Source organism: Coregonus clupeaformis, chromosome 30 (assembly GCF_020615455.1).
Source record: "Coregonus clupeaformis isolate EN_2021a chromosome 30, ASM2061545v1, whole genome shotgun sequence".
In the NCBI taxonomy this organism is placed as follows: Eukaryota; Metazoa; Chordata; class Actinopteri; order Salmoniformes; family Salmonidae; genus Coregonus; species Coregonus clupeaformis.
The window spans coordinates 50,460,226-50,485,981 of record NC_059221.1 but is presented as its reverse complement, the minus strand read 5'-3'; the positions used below and the strand labels follow the sequence as shown (position 1 = coordinate 50,485,981).

At 46.8% G+C, this 25,756-nt stretch overlaps 1 pseudogene; it reads right to left on the bottom strand.

Moving 5' to 3' along the window:
* Positions 1–25,756, bottom strand: part of LOC121546639 — a 190,722-nt pseudogene that overhangs the window by 159,851 nt on the left and 5,115 nt on the right.

Below are 25,756 nucleotides of genomic sequence, written 5' to 3'. Positions count from 1 at the left end.
GTCCCCTTAACCCTATACATATCTACCTCCATCACTCCAGTATCCCTGTCCCCTTACCCCTATACATATCTACCTCCATCACTCCAGTATCCCTGTCCCCTTACCCCTATACATATCTACCTCCATCACTCCAGTATCCCTGTCCCCTACTCCCTATACATATCTACCTCCATCACTCCAGTATCCCTGTCCCCTTACCCCTAAACATATCTACCTCCATCACTCCAGTATCCCTGTCCCCTTACCCCTATACATATCTACCTCCATCACTCCAGTATCTCTGTCCCCTTACCCCTATACATATCTACCTCCATCACTCCAGTATCCCTGTCCCTTACCCCTATACATATCTACCTCCATCACTCCAGTATCCCTGTCCCCTTACCCCTATACATATCTACCTCAATCACTCCAGTATCCCTGTCCCCTTACCCCCTATACATATCTACCTCCATCACTCCAGTATCCATGTCCCCTGACCCCTATACATATCTACCTCCATCACTCCAGTATCCCTGTCCCCTTACCCCTATACATATCTACCTCCATCACTCCAGTATCCCTGTCCGCTTAGCCCTATACATATCCACCTCCATCACTCCAGTATCCCTGTCCCCTTACCCCTATACATATCTACCTCCATCACTCCAGTATCCCTGTCCCCTTACCCCTATACATATCTACCTCCATCACTCCAGTATCCCTGTCCCCTTACCCCTATACATATCTACCTCCATCACTCCAGTATCCCTGTCCCCTGACCCCTATACATATCTACCTCCATCACTCCAGTATCCCTGTCCCCTTACCCCCTATACATATCTACCTCCATCACTCCAGTATCCCTGTCCCCTTACCCCCTATACATATCTACCTCCATCACTCCAGTATCCCTGTCCCCTTACCCCTATACATATCTACCTCCATCACTCCAGTATCCCTGTCCCCTTACCCCTATACATATCTACCTCCATCACTCCAGTATCCCTTTCCCCTACCCCTATACATATCTACCTCCATCACTCCAGTATCCATGTCCCCTGACCCCTATACATATCTACCTCCATCACTCCAGTATCCCTGTCCCCTTAGCCCTATACATATCTACCTCCATCACTCCAGTATCCCTGTCCCCTTACCCCTATACATATCTACCTCCATCACTCCAGTATCCCTGTCCCCTTACCCCCTATACATATCTACCTCCATCACTCCAGTATCCCTGTCCCCTTACCCCTATACATATCTACCTCCATCACTCCAGTATCCCTGTCCCCTTACCCCTATACATATCTACCTCCATCACTCCAGTATCCCTGTCCCCTTACCCCTATACATATCTACCTCCATCACTCCAGTATCCCTGTCCCCTACCCCTATACATATCTACCTCCATCACTCCAGTATCCCTGTCCCCTTACCCCTATACATATCTACCTCCATCACTCCAGTATCCCTGTCCCCTTACCCCTATACATATCTACCTCCATCACTCCAGTATCTCTGTCCCCTTACCCCTATACATATCTACCTCCATCACTCCAGTATCCCTGTCCCCTTACCCCTATACATATCTACCTCCATCACTCCAGTATCCCTGTCCCCTTACCCCTATACATATCTACCTCCATCACTCCAGTATCCCTGTCCCCTTACCCCTATACATATCTACCTCCATCACTCCAGTATCCATGTCCCCTGACCCCTATACATATCTACCTCCATCACTCCAGTATCCCTGTCCCCTTACCCCTATACATATCTACCTCCATCACTCCAGTATCCCTGTCCGCTTAGCCCTATACATATCCACCTCCATCACTCCAGTATCCCTGTCCCCTTACCCCTATACATATCTACCTCCATCACTCCAGTATCCCTGTCCCCTTACCCCTATACATATCTACCTCCATCACTCCAGTATCCCTGTCCCCTTACCCCTATACATATCTACCTCCATCACTCCAGTATCCCTGTCCCCTGACCCTATACATATCTACCTCCATCACTCCAGTATCCCTGTCCCCTTACCCCCTATACATATCTACCTCCATCACTCCAGTATCCCTGTCCCCTTACCCCTATACATATCTACCTCCATCACTCCAGTATCCCTGTCCCCTTACCCCTATACATATCTACCTCCATCACTCCAGTATCCCTGTCCCCTTACCCCTATACATATCTACCTCCATCACTCCAGTATCCCTTTCCCCTTACCCCTATACATATCTACCTCCATCACTCCAGTATCCATGTCCCCTGACCCCTATACATATCTACCTCCATCACTCCAGTATCCCTGTCCCCTTAGCCCTATACATATCTACCTCCATCACTCCAGTATCCCTGTCCCCTTACCCCTATACATATCTACCTCCATCACTCCAGTATCCCTGTCCCCTTACCCCTATACATATCTACCTCCATCACTCCAGTATCCCTGTCCCCTTACCCCTATACATATCTACCTCCATCACTCCAGTATCCCTGTCCCCTTACCCCTATACATATCTACCTCCATCACTCCAGTATCCCTGTCCCCTTACCCCCTATACATATCTACCTCCATCACTCCAGTATCCCTGTCCCCTTACCCCTATACATATCTACCTCCATCACTCCAGTATCCCTGTCCCCTTACCCCTATACATATCTACCTCCATCACTCCAGTATCCCTGTCCCCTTACCCCTATACATATCTACCTCCATCACTCCAGTATCCCTGTCCCCTTACCCCTATACATATTGTGACGTCACGAGAGGCTACACAGCTTTCAGCGGGATTGCTCAAGTAGTGCAAGGAGACAAGGTTCAAACAAAACAAGGATTTTATTATAGGTCTTGGGAAATTAACGAAAATATAACAAAATTCTGTTCTCTTGTGGCTCTTTAAGGGTTAACAGTTCAGGGATGTCTCTTCCACATCCAAAATCATAATTCTCACTCGCTCAGATAACTTTTCCCCAGCCTTACTGTAGTCCACGTTGCAGCTAGTGGCCAACCCAGCTAAAAGTCCTTCCAAATGTCTCTCACGTATTTCCACAGGTGCATATATCCAAAGGTGAGTATTTCCCAAAGGTAAGTATCTCCAAATCCTTATATTCCTCATGGAAGTGGACGTGCAGCACTCTTGTCCTCCAGAGAGCCCAGGTTGGAGACTGTGTCTCTTCCCTTCCCAAACCTTCAGCTCATCAGCTCCTGATTTGTTTCAGCTGCGTGGGAAGATTGGCCATAGAGGGGTGGAGTTCCCGACCATACCAGCAGATGGAGCCATAGCTGTCTGGGTTTGCAGCCATCTCAGGGGGATGTAACGTCCCTCCAGGACACAGCCTCTCGTGACATCACACATCCCCCTCCTCGGGACCGACGTCCTCGTCGGGGTAAAGGCAGCGAAGAAGGCATCACGCCGGGAGAGGGCGTCCGCATTGCCGTGGTGCTTGCCAGACTGCTCTCTCTTCAACTCCTCCAACTCTAGGACCAGGGACTCAGCCTCCTGTTGTCTCTCCTTGAGTTTCTTACTGAACGCATCAGCCTTGGTTTTAGCAGAGTTTAGCTTCTGTTGAGCAGCTTTCAGTTCCTTCTCTCTCTCTGCCTCCGCATTCTTCATCTTGTTCTCCAACACCTTGTACTTCTCCTCTGCCTTCTTCTGGACCTCCTTACTACTGCGCAGGGTCTCCTCACACTCCTCGATGGTCCTGCGCAGCCTCTCCAGCTCCTCCTGTTGCTTAGGGAAGGAGCTCTGTTGGAGTTTAGCCTGGAGGATATCTAACTCTTCTGTCTTCATGTCTAACTGTTGCTTTAACAAACGATACCTCTCAGCGGTCCCCTTCAGACCAGACAGTTCTTTGTCCAGATTCTGTAGCTCCGTCTCTGTGTCGGTCTGGGCACCTGCCATCCCTATCAGAGCCCGGGCGGGAGTGAGTAACTCGGAGTATTGCACCGGAGCCTTCCCAGGATGAGTCTTGCCTCTCCGTTTCCGAGGTACTCGGGTTATCCTCTCCTGAGACTCTCTCCAGAGTGGGTAAAAGGCTGGGCAGTCTCGTCCAATTAGGACAGGGACGGGGAGGGAATCAACCACCCCTGCCGTCGTGTGTATGGTTCCCCGTGTGCTGGTCATTGTAAGTTCAGTAATGGGGTATTCTCTGGTGTCCCCATGGACACAGGAAACTGGGAGGACTTTCCCCGGGGGTCAGACACGTTGGGCCCACCAAATCCTTACGCACCAGGGTGGCCCGGCTACCAGAATCCAGTAAGGCCTCCACATCATGGTGATTCACAGTTACCGGGCAGGTGGGGGGGTCGATCTGGGCCGCCATCTACGACTCCCAAGAGCGAGGCAAAACGGTGTGTGGGTGCTGAGCTGGAGGACTCCGCAGTGGGCATAGGTTCATCGGCTGGTTTCCCACACTGCCAGGAGATATGTCCCATCTCCCCACACCGGTAACACTGTCGAGTTTCCCCCTCCTGGTGTACTCTTCTTGGACCCGCCTGGTTTCTGGCTCCCCCTGGAGCCGGGATAAGTCCTGACGTGGCTGGGTTCGAGACCTTGGGGTCCTTTGGACGGGTTCTTCCCATTTGTGGTGGGGCCGCCCTCCTGGGGTCTTTTCGGGAAGCATTCAGCATCTCCGCTGTGGCCTGGTACTTTTCCACAGCTTCCACGGTCAGATCAGCCGTGGTCAAGGCCTGTTGACTGATGAACCGTTTTGCCTCATAAGGCAGGGCGCGTAGGTAACGATCCACCACAACGGCCTCCACCACCGCCGCTGCTGTATTCCTCTGCGGATCCAGCCATTTCCTTGCGATTCGGACAAGTTCATGCATCTGCGCCCGAGGAGGTTGGTCTGGTTGGAAGGTCCAGCTGTGAAAGCGCTGGGCCATACCAAACTTTGTGAGTCCATATCTGCTGAGGATCTCAGACTTCAGGGCATCATAGTCAGTAACCTGGTCAGGGCCCAGGTCCCGGACAGCATTCAGCGATTCCCCGGTTAGAAAGGGGGCTAACAGACCAACCCACTGTTGCTTGGGCCAGGCTTCCCTAGTGGCCGTGGCCTCAAATGCATGCAGGTATGCCTCAATGTCATCGGTAGCTCCCATCTTAGATATAAAGTCACTTGCCTTTATTGGGCGGGTATTTTGGACAACCCTCTGTCTCTGCAACTGCAATTCCTCTGCCTTCAGAAGGTTGGCTTTCTTTTGCTCCTCCAAGAGAGCCACGTTTGCTTGCATCTGGGCTTGCTGGCCAGCAACAAGGGCTTTCAATATGTCCTCCATTTCAGTCGGCGGGGAGCCTACGGCCAACTTGGAAAACTGGGTGATCAAACCTTCGGTATCCTCCTCTGACATGCACTATTAACGCTTGAGCGTGCCCGTATTCTCCACCATCTGTGACGTCACGAGAGGCTACACAGCTTTCAGCGGGATTGCTCAAGTAGTGCAAGGAGACAAGGTTCAAACAAAACAAGGATTTTATTATAGGTCTTGGGAAATTAACGAAAATATAACAAAATTCTGTTCTCTTGTGGCTCTTTAAGGGTTAACAGTTCAGGGATGTCTCTTCCACATCCAAAATCATAATTCTCACTCGCTCAGATAACTTTTCCCCAGTCTTACTGTAGTCCACGTTGCAGCTAGTGGCCAACCCAGCAAAAAGTCCTTCCAAATGTCTCTCACGTATTTCCACAGGTGCATATATCCAAAGGTGAGTATTTCCCAAAGGTAAGTATCTCCAAATCCTTATATTCCTCATGGAAGTGGACGTGCAGCACTCTTGTCCTCCAGAGAGCCCAGGTTGGAGACTGTGTCTCTTCCCTTCCCAAACCTTCAGCTCATCAGCTCCTGATTTGTTTCAGCTGCGTGGGAAGATTGGCCATAGAGGGGTGGAGTTCCCGACCATACCAGCAGATGGAGCCATAGCTGTCTGGGTTTGCAGCCATCTCAGGGGGATGTAACGTCCCTCCAGGACACAGCCTCTCGTGACATCACAATATCTACCTCCATCACTCCAGTATCCCTGTCCCCTTACCCCTATACATATCTACCTCCATCACTCCAGTATCCCTGTCCCCTTACCCCTATACATATCTACCTCCATCTCTCCAGTATCCCTGTCCCCTTACCCCTATACATATCTACCTCCATCACTCCAGTATCCCTGTCCCCTTACCCCTATACATATCTACCTCCATCACTCCAGTATCCCTGTCCCCTTACCCCCTATACATATCTACCTCCATCACTCCAGTATCCCTGTCCCCTTACCCCTATACATATCTACCTCCATCACTCCAGTATCCCTGTCCCCTTACCCCTATACATAGCTACCTCCATCACTCCAGTATCCCTGTCCCCTTACCCCTATACATATCTACCTCCATCACTCCAGTATCCCTGTCCCCTTACCCCTATACATATCTACCTCCATCACTCCAGTATCCCTGTCCGATTACCCCTATACATATCTACCTCCATCTCTCCAGTATCCCTGTCCCCTTACCCCTATACATATCTACCTCCATCACTCCAGTATCCCTGTCCCCTTACCCCTATACATATCTACCTCCATCACTCCAGTGTCCCTGTCCCCTTACCCCTATACATATCTACCTCCATCACTCCAGTATCCCTGTCCCCTTACCCCTATACATATCTACCTCCATCACTCCAGTATCCCTGTCCCCTTACCCCTATACATATCTACCTCCATCACTCCAGTATCCCTGTCACCTTACCCCTATACATATCTACCTCCATCACTCCAGTATCCCTGTCCCCTTACCCCTATACATATCTACCTCCATCACTCCAGTATCCCTGTCCCCTTACCCCTATACATATCTACCTCCATCACTCCAGTATCCCTGTCCCCTTACCCCTATACATATCTACCTCCATCACTCCAGTATCCCTGTCTCCTTACCCCTATACATATCTACCTCCATCACTCCAGTATCCCTGTCCCCTTACCCCTATACATATCTACCTCCATCACTCCAGTATCCCTGTCCCCTTAACCCTATACATATCTACCTCCATCACTCCAGTATCCCTGTCCCCTTACCCCTATACATATCTACCTCCATCACTCCAGTATCCCTGTCCCCTTACCCCCTATACATATCTACCTCCATCACTCCAGTATCCCTGTCCCCTTACCCCTATACATATCTACCTCCATCACTCCAGTATACCTGTCCCCTACCCCCTATACATATCTACCTCCATCACTCCAGTATCCCTGTCCCCTTACCCCTATACATATCTACCTCCATCACTCCAGTATCTCTGTCCCCTTACCCCTATACATATCTACCTCCATCACTCCAGTATCCCTGTCCCCTTACCCTTATACATATCTACCTCCATCACTCCAGTATCCCTGTCCCCTTACCCCTATACATATCTACCTCCATCACTCCAGTATCCCTGTCCCCTTAACCCTATACATATCTACCTCCATCACTCCAGTATCCCTGTCCCCTTACCCCTATACATATCTACCTCCATCACTCCAGTATCCCTGTCCCCTTGCCCCTATACATATCTACCTCCATCACTCCAGTATCCCTGTCCCCTTACCCCCTATACATATCTACCTCCATCACTCCAGTATCCATGTCCCCTGACCCCTATACATATCTACCTCCATCACTCCAGTATCCCTGTCCCCTTACCCCCTATACATATCTACCTCCATCACTCCAGTATCCCTGTCCCCTTACCCCTATACATATCTACCTCCATCACTCCAGTATCCCTGTCCCCTTACCCCTATACATATCTACCTCCATCACTCCAGTATCCATGTCCCCTGACCCCTATACATATCTACCTCCATCACTCCAGTATCCCTGTCCCCTTACCCCTATACATATCTACCTCCATCACTCCAGTATCCCTGTCCGCTTAGCCCTATACATATCCACCTCCATCACTCCAGTATCCCTGTCCCCTTACCCCTATACATATCTACCTCCATCACTCCAGTATCCCTGTCCCCTTAGCCCTATACATATCTACCTCCATCACTCCAGTATCCCTGTCCCCTTACCCCTATACATATCTACCTCCATCACTCCAGTATCCCTGTCCCCTTACCCCTATACATATCTACCTCCATCACTCCAGTATCCCTGTCCCCTGACCCCTATACATATCTACCTCCATCACTCCAGTATCCCTGTCCCCTTACCCCTATACATATCTACCTCCATCACTCCAGTATCCCTGTCCCCTTACCCCTATACATATCTACCTCCATCACTCCAGTATCCCTGTCCCCTTACCCCTATACATATCTACCTCCATCACTCCAGTATCCCTGTCCCCTTAGCCCTATACATATCTACCTCCATCACTCCAGTATCCCTGTCCCCTTACCCCTATACATATCGATCCAGTATCCTGCACATTGTTAATATGGAACTTACTTTATCCTGTTCTTCTTATTTCTTATTTTTATAACTTGTGTGTTTTTGTTCTACCTTGTTATTTTTAGTATTACATTGTTATTGATTACTGCATTGTTGGGGTTAGAGCTGCTAAGAAAGGTATTTCACTGGACTGGTGCCATTAAAAGTTGAAACACACAGACACACCCACCAGAGAGAAGCATAGGGTCCTTGTCCACGGTCTTCCCAACGTGGTCCGATTCCCCAGTCAGAGAGCTCTCATCTATCTTCAGGTCATTTCCCTGGATCAGGATACCATCCGCTGGCAACAGGTCCCCTAGAGAAAGCATACAATATACAGTGCCTTCCGAAAGTATTCAGACCCCTTGACTTTTTCCACATTTTGTTACGTTACAGCCTTATTCTAAAATTGATCACATCGTTTTTTTCCCTCATCAATGACAAACCAAAAACAGGTTTTTATAAATTTTTGCTAATTTATAAAAGAAATGGAAATATCACATTTTCATAAGTATTCAGACCCCTTGACTTTTTCCACATTTTGTTACGTTACAGCCTTATTCTAAAATTGATCACATCGTTTTTTTCCCTCATCAATGACAAACCAAAAACTGGTTTTTATAAATTTTTGCTAATTTATAAAAGAAATGGAAATATCACGTTTTCATAAGTATTCAGACCCTTTACTCAGTACTTTAAGCACCTTTAGCCTTGATTACAGCATCGAGTCTTCTTGGGTATGATGCTACAAGCTTGGCACACCTGTATTTGGGGAGTTTCTCCCATTCTTCTCTGCAGATCCTCTCAAGCTCTGTCAGGTTGGATGGGGAGCGTTGCTGTACAGCTATTTTCAGGTCTCTCCAGAGATGTTCGATCGGGTTGAAGTCCGGGCTCTGGCTGGGTCACTCAAGGACATTTAGAGACTTGTCCCGAAGCCACTCCTGCGTTGTCTTGGCTGTGTGTTTAGAGTCGTTGTCCTTTTGGAAGGTGAACCTTCACCCCAGTCTGAGGTCCTGAGTGCTCTGGAGCAGGTTTTCATCAAGGATCTCTCTGTACTTTGCTCCGTTCATCTTTATCTCGATCCTGGCTAGGCTAATCAACTTTAGGAGACGGTCCTGGCGCTTGCTGGACTTTCTTGGGTGCCCTGAAGCCTTCTTCACAACAATTGAACCTCTCTCCTTGAAGTTCTTGATGATCCGATAAATGGTTGATTTAGGTGCAATCTTACTAGTAGCAAAATCCTTGCCTGTGAAGCCCTTTTTGTGCAAAGCAATGATGACGGCACGTGTTTCCTTGCAGGTAACCATGGTTAACAGAGGAAGAACAATGATTTCAAGCATCACCCTCCTTTTAAAGCTTCCAGTCTGTTATTCTAACTCAATCAGCATGACAGAGTGATCTCCAGCCTTGTCCTCGTCAACACTCTCACCTGTGTTAACGAGAGAATCACTGACATGATGTCAGCTGGTCCTTTTGTGGCAGGGCTGAAATGCAGTGGAAATGTTTTTTGGGATTAAGTTCATTTTCATGGCAAAGAGGGACTTTGCAATTAATTGCAATTCATCTGATCACTCTTCATAACATTCTGGAGTATATGCAAATTGCCATCATAACAACTGAGGCAGCAGACTTTGTGAAAACTAATATTGGTGTCATTCTCAAAACCTTTGACCACAACTGTAGTTTGCTGAGGATTTCTATTTATTTAATCAATTTTAGAACAAGGCTGTAACGTAACAAAATGTGGAAAAATCAAGGGGTCTGAATACTTTCCGAAGGCACTGTATACTGTTAAACATATAGATACAGATGTAGGATCTTAATTTGAGCCAGTTTGCTACAGCAGGAAAATAATCCTGCATCAACAGGAAATGTGAATTATTATGTGGATTGTAAATAAATTGAATTTTTGGTAGGGATTGATACATTTTTCATAAGGGAAAATGAAGTCTGAAATTTCAAAGTTCAAAAAGCGTTTTTAAACCTCAAGTACACTACACGTTTTACATTTCCTGCATTGCAGGAATGTTGTCCTGCAACAGGGAAATCAATATATAACATATAATCTATCTTCAGGTCATTTCCTTGGATCAGGATACTATCCGCTGGTAACAGGTCCCCTAGAGATAACATACAATATTATACATGTAGATATACTCCTATAGATACAATATACAGCATACATACAGCATAATACTATTGTCCTGGTTACCTACAGTAGTATCTACCTTCAGATCATTGTCCTGGTTACCTACAGTAGTATCTACCTTCAGATCATTGTCCTGGTTACCTACCGTAGTATCTACCTTCAGATCATTGTCCTGGTTACCTACAGTAGTATCTACCTTCAGATCATTGTCCTGGTTACCTACCGTATTTGACCTGAGCCATATCCCCCACCACCATGTCAGCTACGGGTATCTGTCCTGGTTACCTACCGTATTTGACCTGAGCCATATCCCCCACCACCATGTCAGCTACGGGTATCTGTCCTGGTTACCTACCGTATTTGACCTGAGCCATATCCCCCACCACCATGTCAGCTACGGGTATCTGTCCTGGTTACCTACCGTATTTGACCTGAGCCATATCCCCCACCACCATGTCAGCTACGGGTATCTGTCCTGGTTACCTACCGTATTTGACCTGAGCCATATCCCCCACCACCATGTCAGCTACGGGTATCTGTCCTGGTTACCTACCGTATTTGACCTGAGCCATATCCCCCACCACCATGTCAGCTACGGGTATCTGTCCTGGTTACCTACCGTATTTGACCTGAGCCATATCCCCCACCACCATGTCAGCTACGGGTATCTGTCCTGGTTACCTACCGTATTTGACCTGAGCCATATCCCCCCACCACCATGTCAGCTACGGGTATCTGTCCTGGTTACCTACCGTATTTGACCTGAGCCATATCCCCCACCACCATGTCAGCTACGGGTATCTGTCCTGGTTACCTACCGTATTTGACCTGAGCCATATCCCCCACCACCATGTCAGCTACGGGTATCTGTCCTGGTTACCTACCGTATTTGACCTGAGCCATATCCCCCCACCACCATGTCAGCTACGGGTATCTGTCCTGGTTACCTACCGTATTTGACCTGAGCCATATCCCCACCACCATGTCAGCTACGGGTATCTGTCCTGGTTACCTACCGTATTTGACCTGAGCCATATCCCCCACCACCATGTCAGCTACGGGTATCTGTCCTGGTTACCTACCGTATTTGACCTGAGCCATATCCCCCCACCACCATGTCAGCTACGGGTATCTGTCCTGGTTACCTACCGTATTTGACCTGAGCCATATCCCCCCACCACCATGTCAGCTACGGGTATCTGTCCTGGTTACCTACCGTATTTGACCTGAGCCATATCCCCCCACCACCATGTCAGCTACGGGTATCTGTCCTGGTTACCTACCGTATTTGACCTGAGCCATATCCCCCACCACCATGTCAGCTACGGGTATCTGTCCTGGTTACCTACCGTATTTGACCTGAGCCATATCCCCCACCACCATGTCAGCTACGGGTATCTGGATGACGTTTCCTTTCCGTACTACAGCGAAGCGCTGCTCCTGTTCTATCCTGCTCTGTAGCCCACGGAACTGTTTCTCTTTAGACCAATCATTGAAGGCCGTCACCAGGACCACACAGACGACGGACAGCAAGATGGCGGCGCCCTCAATCCACCCGGCTTCAGCCTCGCCCTCATCCTCCGCCCCTCCCGACACGTTACCACACGCTGGGGAGAAACACACCGTTATCCATCTATCTAGCTAGCTATCTATCAACCCTCCCCTATGTATTTATTTGAAAAATGTTTAATTTGGCTCTTTACTCCAGCATTTTGGATTTGAGATCAAATGTTTTATATGAAGCAAGAGTACAGAATGTCACCTTTTATTTGAGGGTATTTTCCTACATATCTGTTTTACCATTTAGAAATGAAAGCACTTTATGCATCGTCCCCCTATTTGAAGGTGTCATACAGATGGAGGATCTTGTTGTAGGAGAACGTTCCTGCAATGCAGTACATCAAAAACTTGTAGTGTATTTGAAGTTTAAAAAGGCTTCTGAAGTTTGTAATTTCCACTTTGAAATTTCAGACTTGATTTTCCCTTACGAAAAATGTATCAAACCCTACAAAAATGTCCATTAATTGTAATCCACATAAAATTGCAAATTTCCTGCTGTAGCAAACATTCTCAAAGTATTTGGACAAATTCACTTATAATGTATTAAAGTAGTCAACATTTTTGTATTTTGGTCCCATATGCATAGCACACAATGACTACCTCAAGCTTGTGACTTGACTTGACAAACTTGTTGGATGCATTTGCTGTTTGTTTTGGTCTTGTTTTAGATTATTTTGTGCCCAATAGAAATGAAAGGTAATATTGTGTCATTTTGGAGTCCCTTTTATTGTAAATAAGAATAGAATCTTTCTAAACACTTCTACTTTAATGTGAATGCTACCATGGTTACGGATAATCATGAATACATCGTGAATAATTATTATCATATCCCCCCAAAATGCTAACTTCCCCTGTTATTGGTAATAGTGAGAGGTTATCACGTCTTGGGGGGGTGTTATCTGTTCCTATGTTCTCATCACTATTCACGATTCATTCAGGACTATCTGTAACCATGGCAGCATTTACATTAAAGTAGGAGTGTTTAGAAACACATTCTATTCTTATTTACAATATTGGCTCTATTTTAATACACCTAACACAATGGTAAATCTTTGCGCTGCTGTCGCTTTATAGGTTTGGGGGTGTTCATTAAATAGCCTGCACCATATTTGCTAAATATTTTGAACATGTTTGCAGTCCACATTGTTCTAATTGCATTGCTTCAATATGGAAATACGTTGTTAAACATCGGCTATAGCATAGGGGCTAGGCCTACTGTAAATTGCAGTCTGTGGACGTGCCAAACGTAGTCAATAAGCAACATTAAATTCACTAGGTTATTGATAAGGCCCAAAAAGACAGTGTATAATTCTAACCAAATTCTAATAAAAACGAAATAACAAATTGTTTTAAATAGGCTATGTCTATATACAGTTACAGGCACCATAGTTGCTCCCCGTGGGGGTATAATACAGACAAGGCAACTTAGAATATGGAGGGTTTTACGCACATCCAAACTTTCCGAAGGAGCTGGATAAAGATCCAATATAAAGAGAAAGGTGGTATGTCCACTCACCGTTATACTGCTCGCAAATGTTATGTTTTATAAACATCATGGAACCATCGTACAGATCACATTTTCACTTCTTCAGAAATAGCAGACGAAATTGCATTGCATTAAAGCCATGTACGTTCTCACCGTAAACCCATGGATGGTGAATATTTCTATTACGTTTGGATTTAAATCAAATTAAATGAAAAAAAAATCAATCCGTTTTTTAAAACAACAATATTTCTAATTAGGATCGTGTCAGAAGCATGATATCATACATCTCTTCTCTCGTTCCATGTCTTAACGCAGAACATTCGCAAGTCTATACAAAATACTAGGGTCGTCCATTGTATCGTTGCCTATGTGCGAGGTAGATTCTAAAAATAATCTGCCTTTCATATGACATTATATGACTGAATAGTTTCGAGCTAGCTAATGTTAGACAGGTACATCCCCGCTGGCGTTAGGGCTGGAAAACGGCAGCCAGTTTTATCAGGACAAAATGAGACACTTGGGCCTCCTCAGCGCCAGCCGAAAATAGAGCCCTGAAAGTGACTCCAAAATGACACAATTCATGATTTACCGCTCATTTCTATTGGATACAACACCATCCGAAACATAACCAAAACAAAACTGTAAATGCATCCAACAAGTTTGTAGAGTAACAAATTTGATGTAATCATTGGGTGGAATATGGGAACAAAATATTAATACTTTAATACATTATAAGTGAATTTGTCCAAATACTGATGACACCTTCAAATGGGGGGACTAGATACATGAAAATACCCTCAAACAAAAGGTGATATTCTGTACTGTCGCCTCATATAAAACATTTCATCTCAAATCCAAAATGCTGGAGTAAATCGCCAAATTAAACGTTTTAGCTTCACTCTCCAAATAAATACGGAAGGGAGTGTGTCTAACTGCCTGCCTGCCTGTCTGTCTGTCTGTCAGCCAACCAGTCAACCATCCAGACAGACACACCGGACAGACAGACATCCATCCCAGGTCGTACCCTCAGTGTCATCTCCGGGGGGTTGGTAGAAGGACAGGCCCAGGGAGATGATGGCCGCCACCTCCAGGATGATCAGAGTGACGTCCTGTAAAGCAATGAATCAATCCATATTTCAATATATCAATCTACATGTAACTGCCAAAATAAAGGAAACACCAACATAAAATGTTTGAATTGTTTTTTTGGGCCACTACGAGCCACCAGAACAGCTTCAACGCACCTCGGCATAGATTATATAAGTGTCTGGAACTCTATTGGAGGGATGCGGCAACATTCTTCCACGAGAAATTCCATCATTTGTTGTTTTGTTAATTAATGGTGGTGGAAAACGCTGTCTCAGGCGCCGCTCCAGAATCTCTCATAAGTGTTCAATTGGGTTGAGATCTGGTGACTGAGATGGCCATGGCATATGGTTTAAAGCTGCAATATGTAACTTTTTGGGCGTCCCGACCAAATTCACATAGAAATGTGAGTTATCTATCTGTCATTCTCATTGAAAGCAAGTCTAAGAAGCGGTAGATCTGTTCTATGTGCGTTATTTCTATGCTTCCCTTTCTTAAGTTTAGTTTTTCCTGTCTTTTACTTTCTGTTTTGTGGAAAGTATATTTCACAGTGATTTAGGTGGTCCAATGATTCTCTACACTATGACCTCTTGTTTTGTCACATAAACGGAAATTAGGCAAACTATTAGAATTTTAGCAACCAGGAAATATAGGAGGTCTTTCTGCATATTGCACCTTTAACATCGTTTTCGTGCTCATCTAACAATTCAGTGACCACTCTCATGCCCTGTGGATGGGGACATTATTGTCCAATGGGGGCATAGCCCTAGTGGCCTGCTCAGCATGATCCTAAGCATGATGGGATGTTAAATGCTTAATGAACTCAACCTGTGTGGAAGCACCTGCGTTCAGTACACTTATTCATATCAACATACTTGAAGAGCTTCCCAGACCAGCTCCAGGAAGGTCTTGGGCTGTTTAGGAGGGATGAAGTTCTGACCAAATGACTTGCTACGACGATCCAGGTCCGCCTGATCACCTGACAGACCTGCAACACACACGTACACATGTAAATGTAAACACACACATATGTACAATGGGGGAAAAAAAGTATTTAGTCAGCCACCAATTGTGCAAGTTCTCCCACTTAAAAAGATGAGAGAGGCCTGTAATTTTCATCATAGGTACACGTCAACTATGACAGACAAATTGAGATTTTTTTTCTCCAGAAAATCACTTTGTAGGATTTTTAATGAATTTATTTGCAAATTATGGTGGAAAATAAGTATTTGGTCAATAACAAAAGTTTCTCAATACTTTGTTATATACCCTTTGTTGGCAATGACACAGGTCAAATGTTTTCTGTAAGTCTTCACAAGGTTTCCACACACTGTTGCTGGTATTTTGGCCCATTCCTCCATGCAGATCTCCTCTAGAGCAGTGATGTTTTGGGGCTGTCGCTGGGCAACACAGACTTTCAACTCCCTCCAAAGATTTTCTATGGGGTTGAGATCTGGAGACTGGCTAGGCCACTCCAGAACCTTGAAATGCTTCTTACGAAGCCACTCCTTCATTGCCCGGGCGGTGTGTTTGGGATCATTGTCATGCTGAAAGACCCAGCCACGTTTCATCTTCAATGCCCTTGCTGATGGAAGGAGGTTTTCACTCAAAATCTCACGATACATGGCCCCATTCATTCTTTCCTTTACACGGATCAGTCGTCCTGGTCCCTTTGCACCCCCATGCTTCACAGTAGGTATGGTGTTCTTTGGATGCAACTCAGCATTCTTTGTCCTCCAAACACGACGAGTTGAGTTTTTACCAAAAAGTTATATTTTGGTTTCATCTGACCATATGACATTCTCCCAATCCTCTTCTGGATCATCCAAATGCACTCTAGCAAACTTCAGACGGGCCTGGACATGTACTGGCTTAAGCAGGGGGACACGTCTGGCACTGCAGGATTTGAGTCCCTGGCGGCGTAGTGTGTTACTGATGGTAGGCTTTGTTACTTTGGTCCCAGCTCTCTGCAGGTCATTCACTAGGTCCCCCCCCGTGTGGTTCTGGGATTTTTGCTCACCGTTCTTGTGATCATTTTGACCCCACGGGGTGAGATCTTGCGTGGAGCCCCAGATCGAGGGAGATTATCAGTGGTCTTGTATGTCTTCCATTTCCTAATAATTGCTCCCACAGTTGATTTCTTCAAACCAAGCTGCTTACCTAGTGCACATTCAGTCTTCCCAGCCTGGTGCAGGTCTACAATTTTGTTTCTGGTGTCCTTTGACAGTTCTTTGGTCTTGGCCATAGTGGAGTTTGGAGTGTGACTGTTTGAGGTTGTGGACAGGTGTCTTTTATACTGACAACAAGTTCAAACAGGTGCCATTAATACAGGTAACGAGTGGAGGACAGAGGAGCCTCTTAAAGAAGAAGTTACAGGTCTGTGAGAGCCAGAAATCTTGCTTGTTTGTAGGTGACCAAATACTTATTTTCCACCATAATTTGCAAATAAATTCATAAAAAATCCTACAATGTGATTTTCTGGATTTGTTTTCCTCATTTTGTCTGTCATAGTTGACGTGTACCTATGATGAAAATTACAGGCCTCTCTCATCTTTGTAAGTGGGAGAACTTGCACAATTGGTGGCTGACTAAATACTATTTTTCCCCCACTGTAACTCAAACACACACACACACACACACAATCATGTTTTTTTACACAATAACTAGACTTTAGCTCAGTGGGCTAATACTCAGTCACTCATTCACTCAAATGTGACCCAAACCCAGATGGACCAGTCACTCGTCTGAAGATCTGAAGGGATTGGATCGATGTAGGGATGGGCGTCAACACCTAAATACCCTAAAGACCAATGTATCAAAATAAAATATAAGATACTTTTGCAAAGTATTGTATTTCATTAAAATACATTTATTTTGTATTTTAAAATGCTAAAATAAATAGGCAAGTAGCTGAAAAGCAACAACATTTTCAGTAAAGGTTACAGAAACTTCTTCCTTGCTATTGACATTTTTACATTTTACATTTTAGTCATTTAGCAGACGCTCTTATCCAGAGCCACTTCCAGTTAGTGAGTGCAAACATTTTTCATACTGTAGAATAAGACCTCACATCAGCTCTATTCATGGCATTTCTATCTGCAACGTTCGAAAACGTTTGGAAACTGAACGTGGCCTTGTATTCTACCCAGCGACAGCGCATGAAGGAAAAAACGTCCCTGATTGGTTGAAAGAAAATAAAAACATTTTACATTATTACAATATCTATATTGCCCTAGTTCTTAAAATAAAATAGGTCAAAAGAAATAAGATTGATGTAGATAGTTACAGTAGATTGTTGGTGGTGATGTCTCAATAACAGTAATGATTTTACCAAATTAATGATCTGACCAACATTGCAAGCAGAACGTTTACCCACCCTACGAACAGAGTAGGGTCGGGTGAAATTGGTATCATTCAGGACAGTAATATTAAGACCTGCAATGATCCCCAAAACAATTGATCTTAAAGTTGATGCATTGTTCTATCTTTTAATTGCTCTACTGTACTGTCTGAAGCATGTAAGCAAAGCTTGCCTCCAAAATGCATATTTTATAAACATTTCAGACGGTCTACATTACAGCTCTGAATCATTATCTTAAAGCCTTGTCATAAAACAAGTCATTTAATATTGGCCTGAAAGCCATTGACGACAATTCCAACATTGAAACTCCTGCCCCGTTAGCAAAAAAAATAAAAAAAAGTTTTCCAACCCAAAATGTTTCTTCTCTAATATTACAGCTCTTTTAAAAACAAGCGTATTTCCTTTCCATGTAATATAATTGTATATCAAGCATTCAATATCTTTATCTAACGGCAAATAAGACTTCCTCTGGTCAATGGATCATAACGTAATTACATTTACATTTACATTTACATTTACATTTACATTTACATTTTAGTCATTTAGCAGACGCTCTTATCCAGAGCGACTTACAGTTAGTGAATACATATTTTTTTATACTGGCCACCCGTGGGAATCGAACCCAAAACCCTGGCGTTGCAAACGCCATGCTCTATCAACTGAGCTACATCCCTGCCGGCCATTCCCTCCCCTACCCTGGACGACGCTGGGCCAATTGTGCGCCGCCCCATGAGTCTCCCGGTCGCGGCCGGCTGCGACAGAGCCTGGATTTGAACCAGGATCTCTAGTGGCACAGCCTTAGACCACTGCGCCACTCAGGAGTACTGTACTGTAATTAAAACCAACACTCCTTGGTCTCACAATATGATCAATTTTCTTTATAAACTGCAAAGCCAAAAACCTTGAGCTATGTGCTCTTTAAAAAACATACTGCCGCCCATGCACCATGAATGCACCCAGCACTGCATGGGGGCGCATTGGAATAGTACAGTACTCCTGAAGCCCCGTCTTCAGTGAGATGACGCAATGGTGAGTCAGATGTATGAAATGCGCCACCTAGTGGAGAGGAGAGCGCACTGGAAGCCGATACAGTGAGGGAAAAAAATATTTAATCCCCTGCTGATTTTGTACGTTTGCCCACTGACAAAGAAATGATCAGTCTATAATTTGAATGGTAGGTTTATTTGAACAGTGAGAGACAGAATAACAAAAAAAAAATCCAGAAAAACGCATGTCAAAAATGTTATAAATTGATTTGCATTTTAATGAGGGAAATAAGTATTTGACCCCCTCTCAATCAGAAAGATTTCTGGCTCCCAGGTGTCTTTTATACAGGTAATGAGCTGAGATTAGGAGCACACTCTTAAAGGGAGTGCTCCTAATCTCAGCTTGTTACCTGTATAAAAGACACCTGTCCACAGAAGCAATCAATCAATCAGATTCCAAACTCTCCACCATGGCCAAGACCAAAGTGCTCTCCAAGGATGTCAGGGACAAGATTGTAGACCTACACAAGGCTGGAATGGAGCACGGCGCTTGTAACGCCAAGGTAGTGGGTTCGATCCCTGGGACCACCCATACACAAAAATGCACAAATGACTGTAAGTCGCTTTGGATAAAAGCGTCTGCTAAATGGCATATTATTATTATTATATTATTAAGGTGACAACAGTTGGTGCGATTATTCGCAAATGGAAGAAACACAAAAGAACTGTCAATCTCCCTCGGCCTGGGGCTCCATGCAAGATCTCACCTCGTGGAGTTGCAATGATCATGAGAACGGTGAGGAATCAGCCCAGAACTACACGGGAGGATCTTGTCAGTGATCTCAAGGCAGCTGGGACCATAGTCACCAAGAAAACAATTGGTAACACACTATGCCGTGAAGGACTGAAATCCTGCAGCGCCCGCAAGGTCCCCCTGCTCAAGAAAGCACATATACATGCCCGTCTGAAGTTTGCCAATGAACATCTGAATGATTCAGAGGAGAACTGGCTGAAAGTGTTGTGGTCAGATGAGACCAAAATGGAGCTCTTTGGCATCAACTCAACTCGCCGTGTTTGGAGGAGGAGGAATGCTGCCTATGACCCCAAGAACACCATCCCCACCATCAAACATGGAGGTGGAAACATTATGCTTTGGGGTTGTTTTTCTGCTAAGGGGACAGGACAACTTCACCGCATCAAAGGGACGATGGACGGGGCCATGTACCGTCAAATCTTGGGTGAGAACCTCCTTCCCTCAGCCAGGGCATTGAAAATGGGTTGTGGATGGGTATTCCAGCTTGACAATGACCCAAAACACACGGCCAAGGCAACAAAGGAGTGGCTCAAGAAGAAGCACATTAAGGTCCTGGAGTGGCCTAGCCAGTCTCCAGACCTTAATCCCATAGAAAATCTGTGGAGGGAGCTCAAGGTTCGAGTTGCCAAACGTCAGCCTCGAAACCTTAATGACTTGGAGAAGATCTGCAAAGAGGAGTGGGACAAAATCCCTCCTGAGATGTGTGCAAACCTGGTGGCCAACTACAAGAAACGTCTGACCTCTGTGATTGCCAACAAGGGTTTTGCCACCAAGTACTAAGTCATGTTTTGCAGAGGGGTCAAATACTTATTTCCCTCATTAAAATGCAAATCAATTTATAAAATTTTTGACATGCGTTTTTCTGGATTTTTTTGTTGTTATTCTGTCTCTCACTGTTCAAATAAACCTACCATTAAAATTATAGACTGATCATTTCTTTGTCAGTGGGCAAACGTACAAAATTAGCAGGGGATCAAATACTTTTTTCCCCTCACTGAATGAGCTAAATACTAAAAGGTGAGAAGGAACCCAGCGCAGGAAATGACCATTAATGCTGATTGGCAAGTTGTTACACATCACCTTTAAATATAAAAGAGAAAAAAGAAGAGAAAAACAGGAAACAGCAAAGTGGGGTGAGAACTGACTACTAGTAGAACCCAGAACCCAGAGAGAAACTACTGAGCAAAATGGGAGACAGAATATGGAAGATTGTGGGGGAATGAGAACCAGAGAGATGAACATTGACAGTGTTTAAAGGACAGGGGGAAGGAGAACAGACATTTCATTTAAAGGATAGGGGGTGATGGAAAATGGCTAAGCAAAATACCCCAAAATGCTGCACAGGAAATGGGTATTAACTAATCCCAACATCCCACCCTGAACAAACATAGCTTTCGATACCATTCAGAGGAGAGGAGCAAGTGGGAATGACAAAGGGGGTAGAGCAGGGGTGTTAAACTCATTCCATGGAGGGCCGAGTGTCTGCGGGTTTTTGGTTTTTCCTTTCAATTAAGTTCCTTACTAATCAGTGACCTTAATTCATCAACCAAGTACAAGGGTGGAGCGAAAACCCGCGGAAACTCAGCCCATTGTGGAATGAGTTCGACATGTGGGGTAGAGGAGAACAGACAGGACAGGGGTAGAGGAGAACAGAAAGGACAGGGGTAGAGGAGAACAGACAGGACAGGGGTAGAGGAGAACAGACAGGACAGGGGTAGAGGAGAACAGACAGGACAGGGGTAGAGGAGAACAGACAGGACAGGGGCAAGGAGAACAGAAAGGACAGGGGCAGAGGAGAACAGAAAGGACAGGGGTAGAGGAGAACAGAAAGGACAGGGGCAGAGGAGAACAGACAGGACAGGGGTAGAGGAGAACAGACAGGACAGGGGTAGAGGAGAACAGACAGGACAGGGGTAGAGGAGAACAGACAGGACAGGGGCAGAGGAGAACAGACAGGACAGGGGCAAAGAGAACAGACAGGACAGGGGTAGAGGAGAACAGACAGGACAGGGGTAGAGGAGAACAGACAGGACAGGGGTAGAGGAGAACAGACAGGACAGGGGTAGAGGAGAACAGACAGGACAGGGGTAGAGGAGAACAGAAAGGACAGGGGTAGAGGAGAACAGAAAGGACAGGGGCAGAGGAGAACAGACAGGACAGGGGTAGAGGAGAACAGACAGGACAGGGGTAGAGGAGAACAGACAGGACAGGGGTAGAGGAGAACAGAAAGGACAGGGGTAGAGGAGAACAGACAGGACAGGGGCAGAGGAGAACAGAAAGGACAGGGGAAAAGAGAACAGAAAGGACAGGGGTAGAGGAGAACAGACAGGACAGGGGAAAGGAGAACAGACAGGACAGGGGTAGAGGAGAACAGACAGGACAGGGGTAGAGGAGAACAGAAAGGACAGGGGTAGAGGAGAACAGACAGGACAGGGGTAGAGGAGAACAGACAGGACAGGGGTAGAGGAGAACAGACAGGACAGGGGTAGAGGAGAACAGACAGGACAGGGGTAGAGGAGAACAGAAAGGACAGGGGTAGAGGAGAACAGAAAGGACAGGGGCAGAGGAGAACAGACAGGACAGGGGTAGAGGAGAACAGACAGGACAGGGGTAGAGGAGAACAGACAGGACAGGGGTAGAGGAGAACAGAAAGGACAGGGGTAGAGGAGAACAGACAGGACAGGGGCAGAGGAGAACAGAAAGGACAGGGGCAAAGAGAACAGAAAGGACAGGGGTAGAGGAGAACAGACAGGACAGGGGAAAAGAGAACAGACAGGACAGGGGTAGAGGAGAACAGACAGGACAGGGGTAGAGGAGAACAGAAAGGACAGGGGTAGAGGAGAACAGACAGGACAGGGGTAGAGGAGAACAGACAGGACAGGGGTAGAGGAGAACAGACAGGACAGGGGTAGAGGAGAACAGACAGGACAGGGGTAGAGGAGAACAGAAAGGACAGGGGTAGAGGAGAACAGAAAGGACAGGGGCAGAGGAGAACAGACAGGACAGGGGTAGAGGAGAACAGAAAGGACAGGGGTAGAGGAGAACAGACAGGACAGGGGTAGAGGAGAACAGAAAGGACAGGGGTAGAGGAGAACAGACAGGACAGGGGTAGAGGAGAACAGACAGGACAGGGGTAGAGGAGAACAGACAGGACAGGGGTAGAGGAGAACAGAAAGGACAGGGGTAGAGGAGAACAGACAGGACAGGGGCAGAGGAGAACAGAAAGGACAGGGGCAAAGAGAACAGAAAGGACAGGGGTAGAGGAGAACAGACAGGACAGGGGAAAGGAGAACAGACAGGACAGGGGTAGAGGAGAACAGACAGGACAGGGGTAGAGGAGAACAGAAAGGACAGGGGCAGAGGAGAACAGAAAGGACAGGGGTAGAGGAGAACAGACAGGACAGGGGTAGAGGAGAACAGAAAGGACAGGGGTAGAGGAGAACAGACAGGACAGGGGTAGAGGAGAACAGAAAGGACAGGGGCAAAGAGAACAGAAAGGACAGGGGTAGAGGAGAACAGACAGGACAGGGGAAAGGAGAACAGAGAGGACAGGGGTAGAGGAGAACAGACAGGACAGGGGTAGAGGAGAACAGAAAGGACAGGGGTAGAGGAGAACAGACAGGACAGGGGTAGAGGAGAACAGAAAGGACAGGGGCAGAGGAGAACAGAAAGGACAGGGGTAGAGGAGAACAGACAGGACAGGGGTAGAGGAGAACAGAAAGGACAGGGGTAGAGGAGAACAGACAGGACAGGGGTAGAGGAGAACAGAAAGGACAGGGGCAAAGAGAACAGAAAGGACAGGGGTAGAGGAGAACAGACAGGACAGGGGAAAGGAGAACAGACAGGACAGGGGTAGAGGAGAACAGACAGGACAGGGGTAGAGGAGAACAGAAAGGACAGGGGTAGAGGAGAACAGACAGGACAGGGGTAGAGGAGAACAGAAAGGACAGGGGTAGAGGAGAACAGACAGGACAGGGGTAGAGGAGAACAGAAAGGACAGGGGCAAAGAGAACAGACAGGACAGGGGTAGAGGAGAACAGAAAGGACAGGGGTAGAGGAGAACAGAAAGGACAGGGGTAGAGGAGAACAGACAGGACAGGGGCAAGGAGAACAGAAAGGACAGGGGTAGAGGAGAACAGACAGGACAGGGGTAGAGGAGAACAGACAGGACAGGGGTAGAGGAGAACAGACAGGACAGGGGTAGAGGAGAACAGACAGGACAGGGGAAAGGAGAACAGAAAGGACAGGGGTAGAGGAGAACAGACAGGACAGGGGTAGAGGAGAACAGAAAGGACAGGGGTAGAGGAGAACAGACAGGACAGGGGCAAAGAGAACAGACAGGACAGGGGCAAGGAGAACAGAAAGGACAGGGGTAGAGGAGAACAGACAGGACAGGGGTAGAGGAGAACAGACAGGACAGGGGCAAAGAGAACAGACAGGACAGGGGCAAGGAGAACAGAAAGGACAGGGGTAGAGGAGAACAGACAGGACAGGGGTAGAGGAGAACAGACAGGACAGGGGTAGAGGAGAACAGACAGGACAGGGGCAAGGAGAACAGAAAGGACAGGGGTAGAGGAGAACAGACAGGACAGGGGTAGAGGAGAACAGAAAGGACAGGGGTAGAGGAGAACAGACAGGACAGGGGTAGAGGAGAACAGACAGAACAGGGGTAGATGAGAACAGACAGGACAGGGGCAGAGGAGAACAGACAGGACAGGGGTAGAGGAGAACAGAAAGGACAGGGGCAAAGAGAACAGAAAGGACAGGGGCAAAGAGAACAGACAGGACAGGGGTAGAGGAGAACAGACAGGACAGGGGCAAGGAGAACAGAAAGGACAGGGGTAGAGGAGAACAGAAAGGACAGGGGTAGAGGAGAACAGAAAGGACAGGGGCAAAGAGAACAGACAGGACAGGGGTAGAGGAGAACAGACAGGACAGGGGTAGAGGAGAACAGACAGGACAGGGGTAGAGGAGAACAGAACGGACAGGGGTAGAGGAGAACAGACAGGACAGGGGTAGAGGAGAACAGAAAGGACAGGGGTAGAGGAGAACAGAACGGACAGGGGCAGAGGAGAACAGACAGGACAGGGGCAGAGGAGAACAGACAGGACAGGGGCAAAGAGAACAGAAAGGACAGGGGTAGAGGAGAACAGACAGGACAGGGGTAGAGGAGAACAGACAGGACAGGGGTAGAGGAGATCAGACAGGACAGGGGTAGAGGAGAACAGACAGGACAGGGGTAGAGGAGAACAGACAGGACAGGGGCAGAGGAGAACAGACAGGACAGGGGAAAGGAGAACAGAAAGGACAGGGGTAGAGGAGATCAGACAGGACAGGGGTAGAGGAGAACAGACAGGACAGGGGCAGAGGAGAACAGACAGGACAGAGGAAGAGGAGAACAGACAGGACAGGGGCAGAGGAGAACAGACAGGACAGGGGTAGAGGAGAACAGACAGGACAGGGGTAGAGGAGAACAGAAAGGACAGGGGCAAAGAGAACAGAAAGGACAGGGGTAGAGGAGAACAGACAGGACAGGGGTAGAGGAGAACAGACAGGACAGGGGTAGAGGAGAACAGACAGGACAGGGGTAGAGGAGAACAGACAGGACAGGGGTAGAGGAGAACAGAACGGACAGGGGCAGAGGAGAACAGAAAGGACAGGGGCAAAGAGAACAGACAGGACAGGGGTAGAGGAGAACAGAAAGGACAGGGGTAGAGGAGAACAGACAGGACAGGGGTAGAGGAGAACAGACAGGACAGGGGCAGAGGAGAACAGACAGGACAGGGGTAGAGGAGAACAGACAGGACAGGGGTAGAGGAGAACAGACAGGACAGGGGTAGAGGAAAACAGACAGGACAGGGGTAGAGGAGAACAGACAGAGGAATTTAATATATAAACAAAT